The sequence below is a fragment of the Siphateles boraxobius genome, unplaced genomic scaffold (genome assembly GCF_051911475.1).
Source record: "Siphateles boraxobius isolate OS27281-9 unplaced genomic scaffold, OSU_SipBor_1 130, whole genome shotgun sequence".
Classification (NCBI taxonomy): domain Eukaryota; kingdom Metazoa; phylum Chordata; class Actinopteri; order Cypriniformes; family Leuciscidae; genus Siphateles; species Siphateles boraxobius.
This window is the reverse complement of record NW_027508734.1, coordinates 50,760,628-50,780,064: the sequence shown is the minus strand read 5'-3', so window position 1 is coordinate 50,780,064 and position 19,437 is coordinate 50,760,628. Positions and strand designations below refer to the sequence as shown.

Here is a 19,437-nt window from a genome sequence, read left to right as displayed (position 1 = left end):
TGAGGCATCTTCACATTTAAAATGACCTAATATAAATCACATCTGTTGATTACACTCTAAAAATGTTGGCCTAAGCCTATTGGTCCATAAAACAAATTCATAAGGGAAAATAATGGAAATAATTCAAGTGATCAAGGGTGTTCTTAGTGACTTAGGGTGTTCCATTTAAACGCAGCAAAGTTTCAACCAGTAGTGGGCACTCCTGCAACGTAAACAATGCTGTACATTCAAGTGAATGAGACAGAAGGAAGTTAGCGAGGGAAGGGCATAAAAAATTGGACTCAAACGCAGCCCACGTGTCACATTTTAATTGCTTCATCATTTGATGCTTTGATTGATTGCATCATCAGCTTCTTTGTCTTCAGGAACCTGCATGTGTGTGTGTGCTGTGTAACAAAGCAGTGTGATTGTGGCAGTGAACTCTTGTGTCTTGTGCCAGGAGTTAGTTCATTACAGGCAGGAAAAAGCAGTTCGTCTTGTGTCAAGTTATATGGTGAACAAACAGTTCAAGAGATGTGTTACCCTGTGTCCATGTTTTATTACTGCTGAAGATGGACAGGAGTTCTGTTTTTTGCTTACGGGCAGAACACGTGCATTCGGCACTTGAGGGCTCTGGATGAGCTCACCGTAATACATTCTCTGTGAGAAAGCTCTGCTCCCGCTTGGCTCTCTTTATGAGTGAGGGGAGTCAAGTCTCTGAGCCCTGTGGTTCCGGTCCTGCATCTGCTGAGGTAGCGCAGTGACTGCAATCCTGTGGATCGTGCTGGCCCGGAAGCTCACGTAACGTCCGCTTCCAGGTTAGATGAAAGCAGTTTGCTCGTTTCTGGTTCAGAAGAACTAGAAGTAGAGTCAGTTTCAAAAAGCACAGCCAAGTCTGAAAGTTCCACACATAAGATGAGCTATTGGAGCTTTTGACTTGCACCACGGCCCGACTCGGGCTTGAATGGTCCGGCACCGGCACCGGCGCAAAGTCACCCATGGTCGATTAGATGAGAGATATCGGCTGGGTCATAAGTCTCCAACTCCAGTGAGCCTTCCATTTCTCCCGGACCTGCACATTGAGTTGTACATCATCCATACTTTGTTATACAGTATATTCCCTTTGAATACAAGTTATGTGAATATAGAGGGGATGTGTGAGCGGCGTTATGAACGAATGCCTCGGGATAAAAATTATTTGGCTATCTATCTCTCCCCGGGGACATCTTCAGCTTTGAAGCCTCCCGTTCTGCCCTCCAAGCCATGCCAGATAACATCTAGCCTGGTTGGCAAATCATATGTGGTGGCAGGTCCTTTAGCGGGATAATTAGGCAAAGCTAGAAACATCTGAGGGGCTCCTTTTGTACGAATTAGCCCCATCCTAACAGACTACTTGAATGTTGGATCAGGGCTTGACTATTGGATATGATTTGATTACAATAAGAACAGTGTCTGTTATCTGTTGTGCTTATGTCTGGGAATTATGTACAGAGTTGCTGCCAGCAATTTCATATTTCAACTTGCCTGAGAAATAAATAAAATAGGTTGATGGATGTGGTGTTTTGGACTTAGCTGAGGCTATATCTATAGTCACCTCTAGTAGTTCTGCTCTTAGGGGCTTTGGGCTGTTCAATAGCTGAGCCCGGACTGGTCTAGTGTAGGAGTCCACGTTTCAAAAACTGTTGAGCATGGAGCTTAAGGGTTCTATTAACACCTGTAGCACTGAGCTAGTTGAGATCAGCAGTGCAATGTCACAGGAGGTGCCCGCTTGGTTGGTGATGCATAGGGTGCTCCGGGTTGGGGCCCGTCGAGCCCTTCAATGCCTAGGGCCGACAAGATCGTACTGTGTAACAGCTTTTTTAGCACACAGGCAGGCATTGGTCAGCATGTCGTAGTGGGTATTAACGTCCTCATAGTGTCAGCATCTGATGTGAAATAGAGTTCCCTCGAAAGGGAAAGTCATAGGGTTACATATGCAACTTCAGTTCCCTAAGAAGGGAACGAGATGCTGCGTTGCATTGCCATGCTTCGCGCATACCTGCACAGGATCCTTTAGACACATTGAATCTGATGATGTGTTTGCAGGTGCACTATTTATACCAGTGCTTCTCAACCCTGCTTCTGAAGGACCCCCAGCACTGCACCTTTTCTTCGTCTCCCTAATCAAACACACCTGATTCAACTTTCAGCTCATTATCACATATATCCCCATGTAGACAAAGGGAGACAAAGAAAACGTGCAGTGTTGGGGGTCCTTCAGGAGCAGGGTTAAGAAACACTGATTTATATGCTCGGGTGCTTCACGTGATGTCATCGCAATGTGTCTGCCTACCACTTACAGCCTATTACCATATCTGAATTTCAGCTCCAGAGGCTACACAGTTATACTAATGACTGTTGATGAGTTGTTTTTTCTGTATCAATTCCAGTGCGAGTCCTCATCCTTTTGAAGTGCATGCAGGGTGGGGAATTGCAGTGCGGAAAACAGAATCTTCTCAACATATCGAAAACACCAACAAAACTTTTTCAGGCCTCAGCTACAACTACAGTGTTTGAGGGTGGGTCAACATAAACTTCATTCGCAGGCAGCTAATAAAGACCATAGGCTGGCATTATGCAATTTTTTTACATTGTTATGTAGGTACAGTATGTAACCAGAAGTGATACTGGAATTGCTGATGACTTTCAACATTTCAGAATCAATTTTATTTGTTGTTCACTTTGATCTTTATAACTTTGCAGATCTTATACTTTGACAAACAGCTATTTAACTGCTGTGGCGAGGGGGGCGAGGTTTTGCGAAGTCTGTAGCGAGAGACGAGTCAGCGAGCTGTGCGGTGAGTAAGTAGGTCAAGTGCAGATGATGAACACCTGTGTCTGATTGCAGTGATTGGCGTGGAGACCGCATATAAGCTGCCGGGAATGAGAGAGCGGGGAGAGAGAGCTGGGACTCGCACGCGACCCGCAGCACGCACTGGCAAATGGACTGAGTGGAAAGAGTGGTCATCTGACAAGACTGTGAGAGCTGGAGACATACAGCGTGAGCTGGTACAGCGGGCAGAGTTGTTATTATATTTCTGTAGTGTTTCACTATGGTGAAAGGGCACGAGCGCACCTTTTGTTTTCTTTATTTTTATTTCTAAATAAATTCAGCCGACCCTGTCTTCTTCTTCCTACACCCACGCTGAGTTTTACTACACTGGTGCCGAAACCCGGGAAGAAGAAGACTGCCGCCGCCATCCAGACCCCGCCAGGAACGCCATTTGCGGACCTCATCCAAACGCTCGCGGGTCTTCACAGGGAACAACACCACGCCCTGCTGGCCGTAAAGGAGGAGCAAGACCACCGGTTCCAGATACTTCTCCAAGGCCAGCAAGAAGACCGCGAGCTGTTCCGGAGCTGGCTCGACCGGGAGATTTGGGCCGTCCCCGATCCAGCTACGGCCTCGGCCCCGCCCCTGCCTCTCAATAAGATGGGACCCCAGGATGATCCGGAGGCATTCCTGGACCTTTTTGAGAGGTCGGCCGAGGCCCGGGGATGGCCCCGAGCGGACTGGCCCATGCGACTCATCCCACTGCTATCGGGAGAGTCGCAGATAGCCGCCCACCAACTGCCAGTCCAGAATCTCCTGGTCTATGAAGACCTGAGGCGCGCCATTCTTCAGCGGGTCGGCCGGACCCCTGAACAACATCGCCAGCGGTTCAGATCCCTGAGCCTGGAAGAGTCCGGCCGACCCTTCGTCATGGCGCAACAGCTCCGGGACTCCTGCCGCAGATGGCTTATGGCCGACGGAGGCGACGTCGAGGACGTTATCAACAAGGTGGTACTGGAACAATTCATCTCCAAACTGCCCAAGAAGACCGCACAGTGGGTCCAGTGCCACCGCCCGACGTCGCTGGACCAGGCCATCCACCTGGCGGAGGATCACATGGGGGCGTGCCCAGGGGTCGGCGAGCCCCTTCCATCTGCCTCTCTCTCTCCCTCTCTCTCTCTCTCGTCCCCTTCTCTCCCCAAACCTGTTCCCCTTCCCAGGTCTCGTGGGGGGCTGATGCCCCGGCCGGCGCCGAGGTGGAAAACGGGGGCTCCGGCGGAGCCTGTCCCCGCATTCAGGGCCCCACCCAGGGGGGCTGCGTCCGGCGACCACTCCGCCCCGATTCCGGCAGCCCTACGCTCTCCACGCCAATCCCTTGACCCGCTTCCCGCCTCTGGGGCGGCGGGGAGGCCTGGGCCGGCCTGTTGGCGCTGCGGGGACCCGGGACACTTTATCGACCGGTGTCCGGTGATGGAGGTGGGGACACTGATCCGGGTTCCCGACGCGCCACAGGCTGCCCCCGATCAAGCTGGCCTGTATCAGATACCAGTGAGTATCAAGGGCGGTACTTATCAGGCTTTGGTGGATTCAGGCTGCAACCAAACCTCCATTCATCAAAGCCTGATTCAACCTGGGGCATTGGATAACAGCCGCATGGTTAAGGTGCGGTGTGTGCACGGGGTGGTGGTAAGTTATCCTATAATGCCTGTGGTAATTCAATTTAGGGGACAAAAGCATAGCGTAGAGGTAGCAGTTAACCCGCACCTCCGGCATCCACTAATTCTGGGAACGAATTGGCCTGCTTTTAGTAAATTATTGGGGTCTTTATGTACGGATGCCTCTTGGGAAAAGAAAAGCAAGGGAAAGACAGCGGTTGTTCAGGTGGGAGATGCTGAGCCGGGACCTCTGGTGCCTGCTGCAGGGGAACAGAGTACTCTGGAGAGAACTATCCTCACAGAGCGCGATGATTTTCCCCTGGAGCAGTCCCAGGACGAGACATTAAAACATGCGTTTAACATGCGTCACGAAGACGCCAAAAATTGGGATAAGTGGCTAGAACCCCTCTTGTTCGCTGTACGCGAGGTTCCCCAAGCCTCCACGGGGTTTTCCCCCTTCGAGCTTCTCTATGGGCGTCAGCCCTGCGGGGTGTTGGACGTTCTTAGAGAGGCTTGGGAGGACGGACCATCCGCTAGTAAGAACGAAATTCAGTATGTCTTGGACCTGAGAAGAAAACTCCACACTTTGGGGCGGCTATCAATGGAGAATTTGTTATAGGCCCAGGACAGACAGAGTCAGCTGTACAACAGGGGGGCTAGACTTCGTCAACTTGCACCGGGAGATAAGGTGCTTGTATTACTCCCTACTTCTAGCTCGAAATTACTCGCAAAGTGGCAAGGACCTTTTGAGGTCACACGGCGGGTTAACGATCTCAACTATGGGGTTGTTCGAACAGATAGGGGCGGGGCACATCAAATTTATCACCTCAACCTCCTCAAAAAGTGGGTTGAGGCAGAGTCAGTGATGCTGGCGACGGTAGTGAGGGGAGAGGAGGATCTCGGGCCAGAAGCGAACACAAAACCACAATCTCTCGCGCTGGCTCTTGGCGGAGATCACCTCTCACCCTCCCAGCTCACTGACATTAAAAATTTACAAGCTGAATTTGCTGATGTGTTCTCTCTCCTGCCTGGTCGAACGGACCTCATTCAGCACCACATTGAGACGGATCCGGGGGTGGTGGTGCGCTGCCGCCCGTATCGTTTACCTGAACACAAAAAAAAGGTAGTTCACAACGAATTAGAGGCTATGCTGGATATGGGGGTAATAGAAGAGTCCAGCAGTGACTGGGCGAGCCGGATAGTTTTAGTTCCTAAAACCAACGGCTCGGTCCGGTTCTGTGTGGACTATAGAAAGGTGAACGCGGTGTCTAAATTTGATGCTTATCCAATGCCGAGGGTTGACGAATTGCTTGATCGGCTGGGTACTGCTCGTTTTTATTCGACACTGGACTTAACAAAGGGTTATTGGCAGATCCCCTTGTCTCCCATGTCCAAAGAAAAGTCAGCTTTCACAACGCCGTTTGGATTACACCAATTTGTCACCCTTCCTTTCGGCTTGTTCGGGGCTCCGGCGACTTTTCAGCGTCTGATGGACAAAATTCTCCGGCCGCATGCTGCATATGCCGCTGCCTACTTGGATGATATTATCATCTATAGTAACGATTGGCAGCGTCATATGCAGCATTTGCGGGCTGTCCTGAAGACGCTGGGAAGGGCTGGGCTCACGGCCAACCCAAAGAAGTGTGCGATTGGGCGTGTGGAAGTAAGGTATCTGGGCTTCCACTTGGGTCACGGACAGGTGCGTCCCCAAATTGATAAGACGGCAGCGGTTGCGACCTGTCCGAGACCTAAGACCAAAAAGGAGGTTAGACAGTTCCTGGGGCTAGCGGGATATTACAGGAGGTTTGTACCTAATTATTCGGACCTCGCTAGCCCGCTGACTGATCTAACTAAAAAGGAAGCACCAGATACGGTCCAGTGGACGGAGCAGTGTCAGCAGGCTTTCACACAGATAAAGGCTGCTCTGTGTGGCGGGCCGCTTTTACATGCTCCTGACTTCTCTCTCCCTTTCATCCTACAGACGGACGCATCGGACAGGGGGCTGGGCGCGGTCCTGTCCCAGGAGGTGGAGGGTGAAGAGCGGCCGGTTCTGTACATCAGTCGGAAGCTCTCTAAGAGAGAGACGATGTACAGCACCATCGAAAAAGAATGTTTAGCCATCAGGTGGGCTGTTCTCACCCTCCGCTACTACCTCCTGGGGCGGGAGTTCACCCTCTGTTCGGACCACGCTCCCCTGCAGTGGCTCCACCGCATGAAGGATACCAACGCGCGGATCACACAGATGGCTGTGGCTGACTTCCACTCCAGGAGACAGGTGGGGGGGGGGGGGGGGGGGGGTTAGACGCCGGACGGCTCCCCGGCCTGAGTCGGGCGGTGGGGGTATGTGGCGAGGGGGGCGTGGTTTTTCCCTGTCTTCTTCTTCCTACACCCACGCTGAGTTTTACTACAACTGCATATAAGGTAATATTCGAAAAAGCATAATAGTGGCCCTTTAGATGTTACTAATTCTTTCAGAATGTTGAGAACATTAAAAAATAATGTTCCCATAATGTTTGAAGAATGATCAAATGGAATGTTCATTTTACAAAAATTTATATTTTTTTCAAAACTGAACATTTTGAACATTCAAAGAATAACTTTAAGAATAAAAAAGAATAAACTTATGTTTACAGTTTAAGTATGTAAAGTGTAGTAAATTTCTATTTATTTTGGAGGTGAAAATATTTATTTTCCCCAAGCTATGCCCGTGGTACACAATTTCCAGTTTTAGATGCATTTGTATTTCAGTCTTACCGTTCATGAAACCCTTGTCATCTGAACTGTCTCTGGCCAGAGGATTGAAAGAATAAAACTCCTCAGAATTTCACCTGGAAGACAAAAACATGTAATATTTTAGAAGTCACAATATTTGCTCTCCAGTATATCTGTATGAATTTAAATTTCTGTTTATATTGTGCTGACTTTATTATATGCCTTGACATAGCTTTGGTCCTGTATGTGTTCTGGTCCAGTGGCAAGTGTTCAGCACTTAATGCTTGAGTGTAAACAGGGTCCAGAAACGTGTGTTAACTCTTATGATACATTATCCACTGAGGTTAAAGTTGTTAGTCAATTTTCACCACGGAATTAAAAAAGGGAAAAAATGTATCATTGAGTTTTCATTTTACTTCTCACAATTCCCAGTTTCTATCTCGTAATTTTGAGTAAACATCTCACTTTTTTTCTCTGCATTCTGAGTTTACATCTCTTTTAAAGAACGCCTTATTTTGTGGACAAAAGGTTCAGTCTGTATCACAAAATGGATATTTTATTCAAAAAATGTTTGAATAAATAAAATGTTCCATTTTGTATTTATATTAATGCATATGTATTACAGGTATTGCATTCACAAAATGAATATTGCATGCACAAAATACATTCCATGATCCAGACAGACCCTTTGTCCACAAAATTAGGCAGGTCATATTTATTCATAAAGATACTGACTATAATTAATTTGAATGTTAAAATATGTCCTCAGAACTGTGCGCTGTTTTTGGTAGGTCGGTTATAAGGAGTCAATTACGGCAGTTTCAGACTGTACCGTATTTACATTTTCAGAGACTGCACAAACACATGTATTACACATATCACGCTCACAAAAATCGATTGGTTTGATTTTAATCACTTTAGTAAGATAATCGCTTTTACAGTTCAGCCTGTTAACTGTCAGTGTTCCGGTAACAGTAACATGGTAACACACTTCTTTACGGCCTTTTTCATCATAAATTAGGCATCATTCAAAGCTTTAACACTCAATTCAAAATGCTCCTTTAAAATTGGACATTGTATAATGGAAATGGCACTTTAAACCTTTTAGTGGACTCAATTTTTGCAATAACAACTTAAAATTTGGAACACAACTTGGTTAGACTAGGCTTTGATTTTCTAGTAAATGTTTTCGACACTATCGTTTGTTGAAGTGCAATAATCGTCTCGGTTACGAATGTAACCCTAGTTCCCTGATAGGGAACGAGACGCTGCGTCAAGCTGTGGGAACGCCCCTGCGTTGTGCGTCATGAAGCACGTATGGATGGAATCAGTCCAATGGAGAGACGGAACGTCATAGGCGGGTGACGTCATCGACCAGGAAACTATAAAGCACCCCCAAAACACAAGCGCGACAGCTTCTGATCGGCCTGAAGGAAGCGCTAACGGGCATGCTGGGAGTATGGCAGAACGATGCAGCGTCTCGTTCCCTATCAGGGAACTAGGGTTACATACGTAACCGAGACGTTCCCTTTCAAGGGAACTCGAGCTGCGTCAAGCTGTGGGAACGCCAATACCCACGTCGCCATAGGAGCAAATGACCGTCATGTGGGAACTAGCGCATAGAGGACGAGAGAACCTGCGCCCCAGGAGTGGAACTTAAGTCCAATTCATAGAACTTAACAAATGTATGCGGTGAGGACCACCCAGCCGCATCACAAACATCACTTAGCGATACTCCTGACAACAATGCCTTAGAAGCAGCCATACTCCTAGTAGAGTGGGCTCGTACAGCCAAAGGTGAAGGCTGACCAGCCGACTCATAAGCAAGTGAGATGGCCTCAACCACCCACTTGCTCATTTTCTGTTTAGACGCGGGACACCCTTTTCTGGGTGGCCCAAAGCACACAAATAACTGTTCTAATTTCCTCCACAGGGCAGCTCTGTGGACGTAAGCGTCTAACGCCCTAACCGGGCAGAGAAGGTTAAGTTTCTCCTGATCTGATGACACAAAAGGAGGAGGATAGAAAGCCTGCAGCACTGTAGGTCTAACAGCATTAGTAGGGACCTTAGGGACATAACCTGGTCTAGGGTATAGAAAAGCCTTAACCATACCAGGCGAAAACTCCAGGCACGAGGGTGCAACCGACAGAGCCTGCAAATCTCCGATTCTCTTAAGTGAGGAGATTGCAAGCAGAAAAAGAGTTTTATAAGTGAGACATTTCTCAGAAACTTCCTCAATAGGTTCAAAGGGGGCCAAAGAAAGGCCCTCTAGTACAATGGCCAAATCCCAAGTCGGCACCCTCATACGAACTGCAGGCCTCAGCCTCAAAGTGCCACGAAGGAAGCGAGTTATAAGTGGGTGTCTCCCAAGAGAAACTCCACTGAAAGGGACATGGTAAGCAGCTAGTGCCGCCACATACACCTTTAGTGTGGAGGGGGATAACCCTGCAGAGAAACGATCCTGCAGAAACTCCAGCACTGCACCCACTGTGCCGTTAACTGGGTCCTGCCGGTGTTCTGCACACCAAGAAGTGAAAAGTTTCCACTTCAGGGCATATAACTTCTTCGTGGACGGAGCTCTGGAGTGAAGGATGGTCTCAACAACCTCAGTTGAGAGACCAGATTCTGTGAGCTGGGCCCCCTCAGAGGCCAAGCCCACAGTTTCCACAACTCTGGGCGGGGGTGAAATATCGTACCGCCCTCCTGAGAGAGTAGATCCCTCCTGATCGGAATCTCCAAGGGAGAGCCGTCCAGAAGAGATATTAGGTCCGCGAACCATACTCGGGCTGGCCAGAACGGGGCTACTAGAAGTAGGCTGACCCCGTCCCGGCGAACCCTCTCCAGAACTCCTGGTAGCAGAGTAACCGGGGGAAAAGCATACAGACGTGACCTCGGCCACGGCTGTACCAGAGCGTCCAACCCCAGAGGGGCTGGCTGACTGATGGAGAACCACAGATGACAGTGCATTGTCTCCTTGGAAGCGAATAGGTCCACCTCAGCGGGACCGAAACTCAACCAAAGGAGCTCCACCACCTCGGGGTGTAGCCTCCATTCCCCCGGCCTCGGCCCCTGCCTCGACAGGGAGTCTGCTACCACATTCATATAACCAGGAAGATACATAGCTCTCAGAGACCGTAACTTCCCCTGGGACCACAGGAGGATCTGACGGGCCAACTTGTAAAGTGGACGCGACCGCAGGCCCCCCTGATGATTTATATACGAGACCACCGACATGTTGTCTGACTGAACTAGCACATGATGACCTCTGAGGTCTGCTAGGAAGTGTTTCAAAGCTTGGAACACCGCCAACATCTCTAGACAATTTATATGCCATGATAGATGATGGTCCTGCCACAGACCTTGGGCTGGACGACCACTCTTGACCGCCCCCCACCCTGTGAGGGAAGCATCCGTCGTTAGCGTTACGCGACGACAAAGAGCCCCCAACACAGGCCCTTTGGATAGGAACCAGGTTTCTTTCCACATGACTGGAGCACAAAGGCAGCGCCGCGTGACTTTGATCGTGCGGAGGGGATTTCCCCTCGGGGAGAATCCCTTGGTCCGGAGCCACCACTGCAGTGGTCTCATGTACAACAGGCCGCAAGGTATAACGTTGGACGCTGCTGCCATCAGACCCAACAGTCTCTGAAACTGTTTTACAGTGAGTAGCTGGCCTAGCTTTACTTGTTTCATAGCTGAAAGAATCGAAGCGATGCGGGTCGGAGAAAGTCGCGCCCGCATCGAGACCGAATCCCAAACGACGCCCAGAAAAGTGGTCTTCTGAGAAGGAGATAATACACTTTTCTTTGCGTTCAGCCTCAACCCCAACTTTCTTATATGAGCGAGAACGACATCTCGATGCTGAACCGCCATCTGCTCTGTCTGAGCTAAAATCAACCAATCGTCGATGTAATTGAGGATACGAATGCCCTGAAACCTCAGGGGCACTAAAGCTGCATCCATGCATTTCGTGAAAGTGCGGGGAGATAAAGCTAGGCCAAATGGAAGAACCTTGTACTGGTACGCCTCGCCCCCGAAGGCGAACCTCAGGAACTTCCTGTGTTGTGGAAGGATGGAAATATGGAAGTACACGTCCTTCAGATCTATCGTGACAAACCAGTCCTCGGATCTGATTTGTGACACGATCTGCTTGATAGTGAGCATCTTGAATTTTAGCTTCCCTACCGAGCGATTCAACAGGCGCAGATCTAAAATTGGACGCAACCCCCCATCCTTCTTTGGAACGATGAAATATCGGCTGTAAAAACCTGACTCCAAACTGGGAGGAGGAACCCGTTCTATAGCCTCCTTTTGAAGGAGCGCTTTCACCTCTTGTTCCATTACCAGAGCCTGCTCGGCGCCCACCACTGTGGGCAGAACCCCTCTGAATTTTGGTGGACGACACCTGAATTGGATAGCATAACCCTTTTTTACTGTGTGCAGAACCCACTGAGATATTTTTGGAAGGCTTTTCCACTCTGCCAGAAATACTACTAAGGGTACCAGTCTCTCGAGACTGGCCTCTGGTGTAGCTTGAGCAGCAAACACAGCGCCCTGTAACGGCACACCGGCAGGGAACGACTGTCTTAACTGCTCTGAGACCCTCCTCAGAGGGGGCGAGCGTCCCTCGGGAAAGCGCTCGCTGGGACTGTCTGTGCCCCGGCATGAAGGCGGGGTCGGCAGAACGGGCCCCTGAGGGCACCGAAGAAGAGCGGGCACCGTGTAATGCGGTGAACACCTCTCTCCCACGGCAGGGACCACCCTCAGCATCCAGTGGCGTCAGGACTTCTTCTTTGCTGAAGCCTTCTTGGCCATAATAACTGTCCTCAGATCAGTTTTGCCAGAAGACTTCGGCTGAGAGTGCCGGTCTGGTCCCACTGTTTGGAAGGGGGAGCGCGAGACGCGACACTCTGCTTCTGTTGCGCCCTATGTGAGGAGCTGACTGACGGCCTGGACTGCTCCCGCCCAGCAGTACCGAGGACATGAATTTTAAGAGGTATACATTTCTGAAACGCTGCCGACTGTTTGTTCTCTTCCTGAAATCTATCTATGACAGTATTGACAGAATCACCAAAAAGACCATGAGGAGAGAGCGGAGCGTCCAAAAGAAAAGCTTTGTCTTTTTCTTTCATGCCAGAGAGATTTAACCATAGATGCCTCTCTGCGGCCACCAGGGCTGCCATAGTACGGCCCATTAGCTTGGCCGACTCCTTGGTGACGCGCAGAGATAAATCTGTAGCCTGACGCAGTTCGCGAACTACGTCAGTGCTGACCTCTTGAGTGTCACTCACATCCTTTAATAAGTCAGCCTGGTATGCCTGCAAGATGGACATCGTGTGCAGGCACGCCGAGGCTTGACCGGCCGCCGAATATGCCTTAATGTACTTAGAAGTACATTACCCACTAAAGCTGATGTGCTTCTAAGAGGCTTAGAGGGTAAAAGTGGTGCTTTAAAAAAGAAGATGCAGCTTCAGCAGAAAGATGACTAGCAAGCGCCTCTTCTGCTTTGGGCATCGGCCCATAACCATGAGATTTTGCCCCCACAATGTTTGAATAAGTGGACGTTTGAGGGCTAAAAACACGATAAGAGACCGGCTTTTTCCACAATCTCGAAACCTCTGTGTGGAGATCAGGGAAGAAGGGCAAGCACCGGCGTGGAGGTTGAGAACGGGAAGGCAAAAATCTTTCATCTAATTTAGATTTTTCTCTAGACTCCTGCCTAACAGCTGGCCACTCGATGCTTAACTTAGAAACAGCACGAGTGAGCACCTCCATAAGCTCCTCACTTTCGGGAGAGCGAGATGGCGAATCATCGACATCTGCCGCATCCAGACTAACAACATCCAGATCCTCAGAACTGGATAGTACTGGGGACTCAGTTCGGGGGAAGAAACCGCAGAGCGTGCTTCCGAACCCGAGACTGATGCACTGGATCTAACAGGTAAGGGCTGAGATAGGGCAGAGGCCGTCTCAAGCCCCGCTGTTAGATCCATCTGTGATCCCCACGAATGACGTCGCCGCTCAGCCTCGGCATAAGCGGGACCCGATCTGCCGGGATCGCTAACCGAACCACTCTCCTCAAAGAGTGATCGGCGGGAGCGGAGCGTTCTAAGAGGCAAACACTCGCAATGCTCACAATCAGCCCCCTCGAGAGCTGACTGGGCATGCTGCACTCCCAAACAAACAACACATAAGCTGTGTGTATCCCCGCCCGTTAAATAGCGCGAGCAGGGAGGAACACACTTCTTAAATTGTTGTTCGCTCGCCATTGTCTCTCAATATAACATATATATATATATATATATATATATATATATATATATATATATATATATATAGTTTTTTGAAATAGTGAAACTCCTGCTTAGTGACAGACAAAAACACTTGAGACAGATCCACATATAGCGCTTACTGAAAGCATAGAAGCTGTCGCGCTTGTGTTTTGGGGGTGCTTTATAGTTTCCTGGTCGATGACGTCACCCGCCTATGACGTTCCGTCTCTCCATTGGACTGATTCCATATGTGCTTCATGACGCACAACGCAGGGGCGTTCCCACAGCTTGACGCAGCTCGAGTTCCCTTGAAAGGGAACTGCTGAGTGACTTCTTTAAAAAGAGACCAACTTTGGGTCCGTATTTCAAAGCAATCATAAATTACACACTTGCTGGTTTGCTGTTGCATAAACTTATTCTGCCAATGAGTTTTCTGCCACTGGTTAAACAGACTCTAGCGTCCATCCTTCACAGCTTCATTTTAAAGGTGGGGGTAAATGATTCTCTTTTTTGTCCATTTTTTCAAAATAACTTGAAATCCTATTCCTAACCCACTTACAGCCACTGAGTTAGAAGCACTGAAATGAAAATTAAGCAATTTAATCATCTGTGGAACGGGCAGGACTCGAAAAACTCCAGCCAATCATGACTCATGCGCATCTCGTCAGTAAAGCCGGTTCCATGATTAGTAGTAAATCGTCATTACAATCTCTCGCGCATCTGAGTTTTTGCTCGTGCATGATTGCGCGCCCATGCTCTTCGAATGGGTGGAGTCAGAGCCAGCGTTGGAGGAAAAAAAGGTAGGACCATTTGAATTTTGTATTTTCGAAATCTGCCGGTCGTTTTCCAAATAACATACCCCAACTTTAATTCGTATCATATTAAATGTGCTGTCATGCCTGACTAAGGTCCATTTCATATGTAAAACGGAAATCTGTCACATGTGATCAAGTGTAAATAGGACCTTTGTTTACATCATTACAGTAGATTTTCTAGCTACGTGACAGCTGATGATTGACTGAATGACTGATTAGCTTTGGGAGCTCCACACACTGTCAGACCTGAGCAATTAGTCTCCAAGGAAAATCAGATAAAAAAGCATTAAACAAAGTCTTTTCTACACTCTCAGTTTGTTTTCTCATGTGAGTCCCTGGAGCTTAGTGTTTTATTTAGCTTTACTGCTAATTATGCAGACGGATGTGTTTACTCTTCAGATCAAAGTTTCTTCCCTCTGTATTATTTACAGTTCTAAACAGTCCTTTCATTAGTGTGGCCAACAAAGACTTTAGGTCCTGCAGTCACGTCAGTGGCCTCAATCTTTGAAATGAGTAAATATACACGTCTTACTGAAGAAGGACAGATATTCTGCTGTATTATTCTGCCTTATATATATCAGGCTAAATTCTGAATTAAATGTGTTTAATTCAGTGTGAGTCTGAATTGATTTTGTATTGCCACACTTGAACTAATACAAAATGAAATATGAGTTGAAAATGTCAAAACATAAATGTACACAACACAAACACAACTAAATTACAGCATCATGCACAATGTCCATTACATTGTTTATAGATAACAAAAAACTTTACAAATATTACCTAAATATTACCTAAATATGCAAATAAACAATTTAGTTAGGTTACACGTTATACGTTACGTTACATTCCGTTACATTACGTTACGTTAGGCAAGTGCTCAGCTGCTGGCGTGTTGATCGAAACCCCCTGGTGCACAGGGACGAAAATGGAGAAGGCAACAAGATACAAAGAAAGACCAGTATAGAGGTAAGTCTTCTCATCTCAGCCATTAAGGTGTCAAACGAAATAAATTTACTTTTTTACTAGTATTGTGCACAGGCATGCTGGCCATCAGGACTACCAGGAGATTCCCGGTGGGCTGACGATTTTATTTTTATTTTATTTTTTTCGTGGCCTATAAAACTCGTACATCGGCCCATTCCTTTTGTTTTGTTTTTTTAATTGGCGCAGTGGATAAGACACATGCCTTTGGTGTGAGAGACCCAGGTTCGAATCCGCTGTGAGACACCAATGTGTCCCTGAGCAAGACACTTAACCCCTAACTGCTCCAGAGGCGTGCGACCTCTGACATACATAGCAATTGTAAGTCGCTTTGGATAAAAGCGTCAGATAAATGTAAAATGTAAATTATTTTATTTTTCAGAGCATTTGTTTTACAATATAGCCTATGCTATTACTGTCATGGGATTAATATTATAACTATTATTATGTAGTATAATGTAGACAGACACTGTAACTAAAAGAGGTTTGAATTTTTCTTTGTTCAATTTACATACTGAATATGGGTTGCATACGACTCCAGGGGAGTCCATACAAACTCAAGCTCCTCTTCTCTTTTATCGAAATCCTCCAACGTTTCTCTTTAAAAATTCTCGTTTTAGACTTCTAATTCGTGACCGATATTTTGTTTCTTCCGCGTGAGTGGAGGACCCAATGTTTGAGCTGTCTGCTTCCGAGGAAGTAGACGTGCTCAACATCGAGGGCGGAGATTTTGGGGATGACTCGCCACCCCATGTCCCCGCATATGAGGAGCTGGTAGAGGTTGTCTCTCATGCTGTGGCCCGTCTTAATATCAGTTGGCCACATGAGAGGCAGGAAGCGCTCGTGAAAAGCAAATTAGCGTGTCCAACCCCCCTGTCCTTAATTATATTAATATTTTGGGGTCGCGAGAGAAAGGTTATGGGACGATGCCAAAGGTGGAACAACCATTAGCCACCTATTTATCATCTGAATCGGCATCGTCCCTAAAAGCCCCGGTAATGCCCACTAAGCAGTGTAGGGATACATCTTCCTTGGTGGGCATATATGGTGGGCTTATATGGCTGCGGGTCTGGCTGGTGCTTGTTTACACACTATGGCAGTGTTACAAGCTTACCAGGCCGACCCTCTTAAGGATATTGATGAGGGCGAGGGACCAACTCCAGAAGATGTAGCGGAGTTGAGGAAGGCTGCAGATTTATCTCTCCGAGTCACCAAGGAGACGGCCCGTGCCATCGGCCGCTCCATGGCAGCTATGGTGGTCTCGGAGAGACATTTATGGTTAAATCTGTCGGGGATCAAGGAAAAGGACAGGGCTTTTCTCCTTGATGCCCCGATTTCACCTTCTGGCCTGTTCTGGCCTTCTGACAGGTTTCAGCAGGTGAAAAAGCAATCTGCAGCCTTCAAGCAGTACCTCCCTCGCCGCTCCAAATCCAAGAAGCCTGCCCCCAGTAGGCAGCCGCAGCCAGCTACCAGCTCCTCCGCCTATAGACAGGCGCAGAAAGAGAGCGTTGCGTCTAGAGCTCCTCCTCAAGGAGCCTGGGGGCATAGACAACGCTCTCAGGCGAAGCCTCAGCAGCAGCAGGGCGACCTGAGGGCCGTCCTGCAGGCTAAAAAGGCTTCGTCCAAGAGGTCCTAGCCAGCCTAGGTCCTCTGCGGGCAGCCCCACCCGTGGCGGTGTCGGTGTCAAATCGATGTCGACTTCCCGCCGCCCAGTGCGCTTCGGGGCGCATCGGTTTCCAGCAAACGCGCGCTGCACTGTCCGCCCCACAGGCTTGCGGCCAAGCAGCATTCGCGTCCGCCCATCGAGAATGGTTTTCGGTAGAACCCTGCCGGGGATCCGCTTCAGGGGGTCAAGAACGAATTTCGATTGGTTCCTTTGGTAAAATATTTCGATGCATGGAAAAATCTCACGAATATTTCACCTTGGGCCCTGCGCACTATTCAAGAGGGATACAGGCTGCAGTTAGGTTTACGCCCACAAAGGTTCAACGGGGTGGTCTGGACTGCAGTCCACCCAGTGCAGGGTCGGGTATTGGAACAGGAAGTAAACTCCCTGCTGGTAAAGGAGGCTATAGAACATATTCCTCCACTGGACAGGGAGTCCGGGTTTTACAGCCGCTACTTTATAGTTCCCAAAAAGGATGGGGGGTTGCGTCCAATAATAGATCTCAGACACTTGAATCTTTCTCTGAGGAGATTCAGGTTCAAGATGCTCACTATTCCCACAATCGTGAGTCAAATTCAATCCGAGCATTGGTTTGTCACGATAGATCCATCCTTCCATCTCACAGGAAGTTCCTGAGGTTCGCTTTCGGGGGCGAAGCGTACCAATATCTGGTTCTTCCGTTCGGCCTAGCTCTCTCCCCTCGCACATTTACCAAATGTATGGATGCAGCTCTAGCACCGCTGAGGCTCCAGACGACTGGCTGTTTCTGGCCCAGTCACATGAGCTGGCGGTTCGGCATCGAGATGTCGTCCTCGGCCACATTCAAAGCCTGGGGTTGAGACTCAACACGAAAAAGTGTTGACACCAGCCCAGAGAACCACGTTCCTGGGAGTGGTGTGGGACTCGGTCACGATGCGGGCACTTGGCTCCTGCACGAATCGAGTCCATTCTGGCCACAGTGTCCAGGATAAAGCTAAGCCAAGCCATTACTGTGAAACATTTTAAAAGAGTGTTGGGGCTCATGGCAGCAGCGTCCAACATTATTCCATTTGGCCTGCTGCACATGAGGGCCCTCCAGTGGTGGTTGAAAACCAAGGGGTTCTCCCCGAGGGCGAACCCGTTCCGCATGATCAGGGTTACGTGCAGATGCCTTCGTTCCCTATATATGTGGAAAAAAGCTTGGTTTCTGTCCCAAGGTCCAGTGTTGGGAGCGTCATGTCGCCGGAAAACTGTTTCGACAGACGCCTCCCTCACAGGCTGGGGCGAGGTCATGGACGGCCGCTTTACAACAGGTCTATGGCAGGACCATCATTCCTCCTGGCACATAAACTGCCTGGAGATGTTGGCGGTGCTCCGAGCTCTGAGGAGCTTCCTGCCGGACCTCAAAGGTCATCATGTCCTTCTGAGGTCAGACAATATGTCGGTAGTGGCCTATATATACCATCAGGGGGGTCTGAGGTCTCGCCCTCTATGCAGACTGGCGCATCAGATCCTCCTGTGGTCCCAGGGGAAGCTGTTATCTCTAAGAGCAACATACATCCCAGGGAGTCAAAATCAAGGAGCAGACATCCTGTCGAGACAGGGGCTGAGGCCCGGGGAATGGAGACTCCACCCGAGGTGGTGGAGTCAATATCTCAGAGGTTCGGCCCAGTGGAAGTGGACCTTTTCGCGTCTCGAGAGACGACCCACTGTCCACTGTGGTTTTCCCTCACTCATCCAGCCCCGCTGGGGTTGGATGCCATGGTGCAGATGTGGGCGAGGCTGCGTCTGTATGCATTTCTCCCGATCGCTCTGCTCCCGGGAGTTCTAGAGAGGGTCCGTCGCGACGGGATCAGTCTACTGCTGGTAGACCCGTTGTGGCTGGCCCGAGTATGGTTTTCAGACATTGTATCGCTCCTAGACGGCCCTCCGTGGGAAATTCCCCTCAGGAGGGACCTGCTGACACAGGCAGAGGGCTCAATATTTCACCCTCGGCCCGAGCTATGGAAGCTATGGGTCTGGCCCCTGAGGGGGCACAGTACCTAGAGGCCGGCCTATCAGCTGGAATAGTGGAGACCATACTCAGCTCTAGAGCTCCCTCCACGAGGAAATTGTACAGCTTAAAGTGGAATGTCTTTACCAATTGGTGTAGAGGGTGTGAGGTGGATCAGTTCTGGAGTTCCTCCAAGATCGCTTTTCAGCTGGTCTTACCCCGTCCACACTCAAGGTGTACGTGGCTGCCATTGTGGCTTTCCACGCTCCTCTGGGTGATGGTCCTCTGGGGAGACAGCAGGTGGTCGTATGTTTCCTCCGTGGGGCTTGGAGGATGAAACCTGCGGCTCGTTCCAGGGTTCCCACATGGGACCTGGCAGTGGTTCTCGAAGGGCTGGCCGAGGCCCCCTTCGAACCATTGGAGTCGGCTGAGGCCAAGAACCTTTCCCTGAAGGTGGTTTTTCTGTTGGCCATTACTTCTCGGAGGAGGGTAGGGGATCTCCAGGCGCTCTCTATATCTAACGGGTGCCTGGAGTTTGCTCCAGGCGACATTAAAGCCATCCTACATCCT

General features: G+C 49.1%; 1 protein-coding gene across 7 annotated transcripts in view; it reads right to left on the bottom strand.

Moving 5' to 3' along the window:
• The window catches only part of ptprda (protein tyrosine phosphatase receptor type Da), a 922,653-nt gene that overhangs the window by 592,413 nt on the left and 310,803 nt on the right, over nt 1-19,437 (bottom strand). For all 7 annotated transcript variants that reach the window (XM_077229653.1, XM_077229654.1, XM_077229660.1 and 4 more), the window contains exon 4: nt 7,201-7,274. The gene's annotated coding sequence lies outside the window, so the exon portion shown is untranslated. The remainder of the gene's footprint in view (nt 1-7,200; nt 7,275-19,437) is intronic.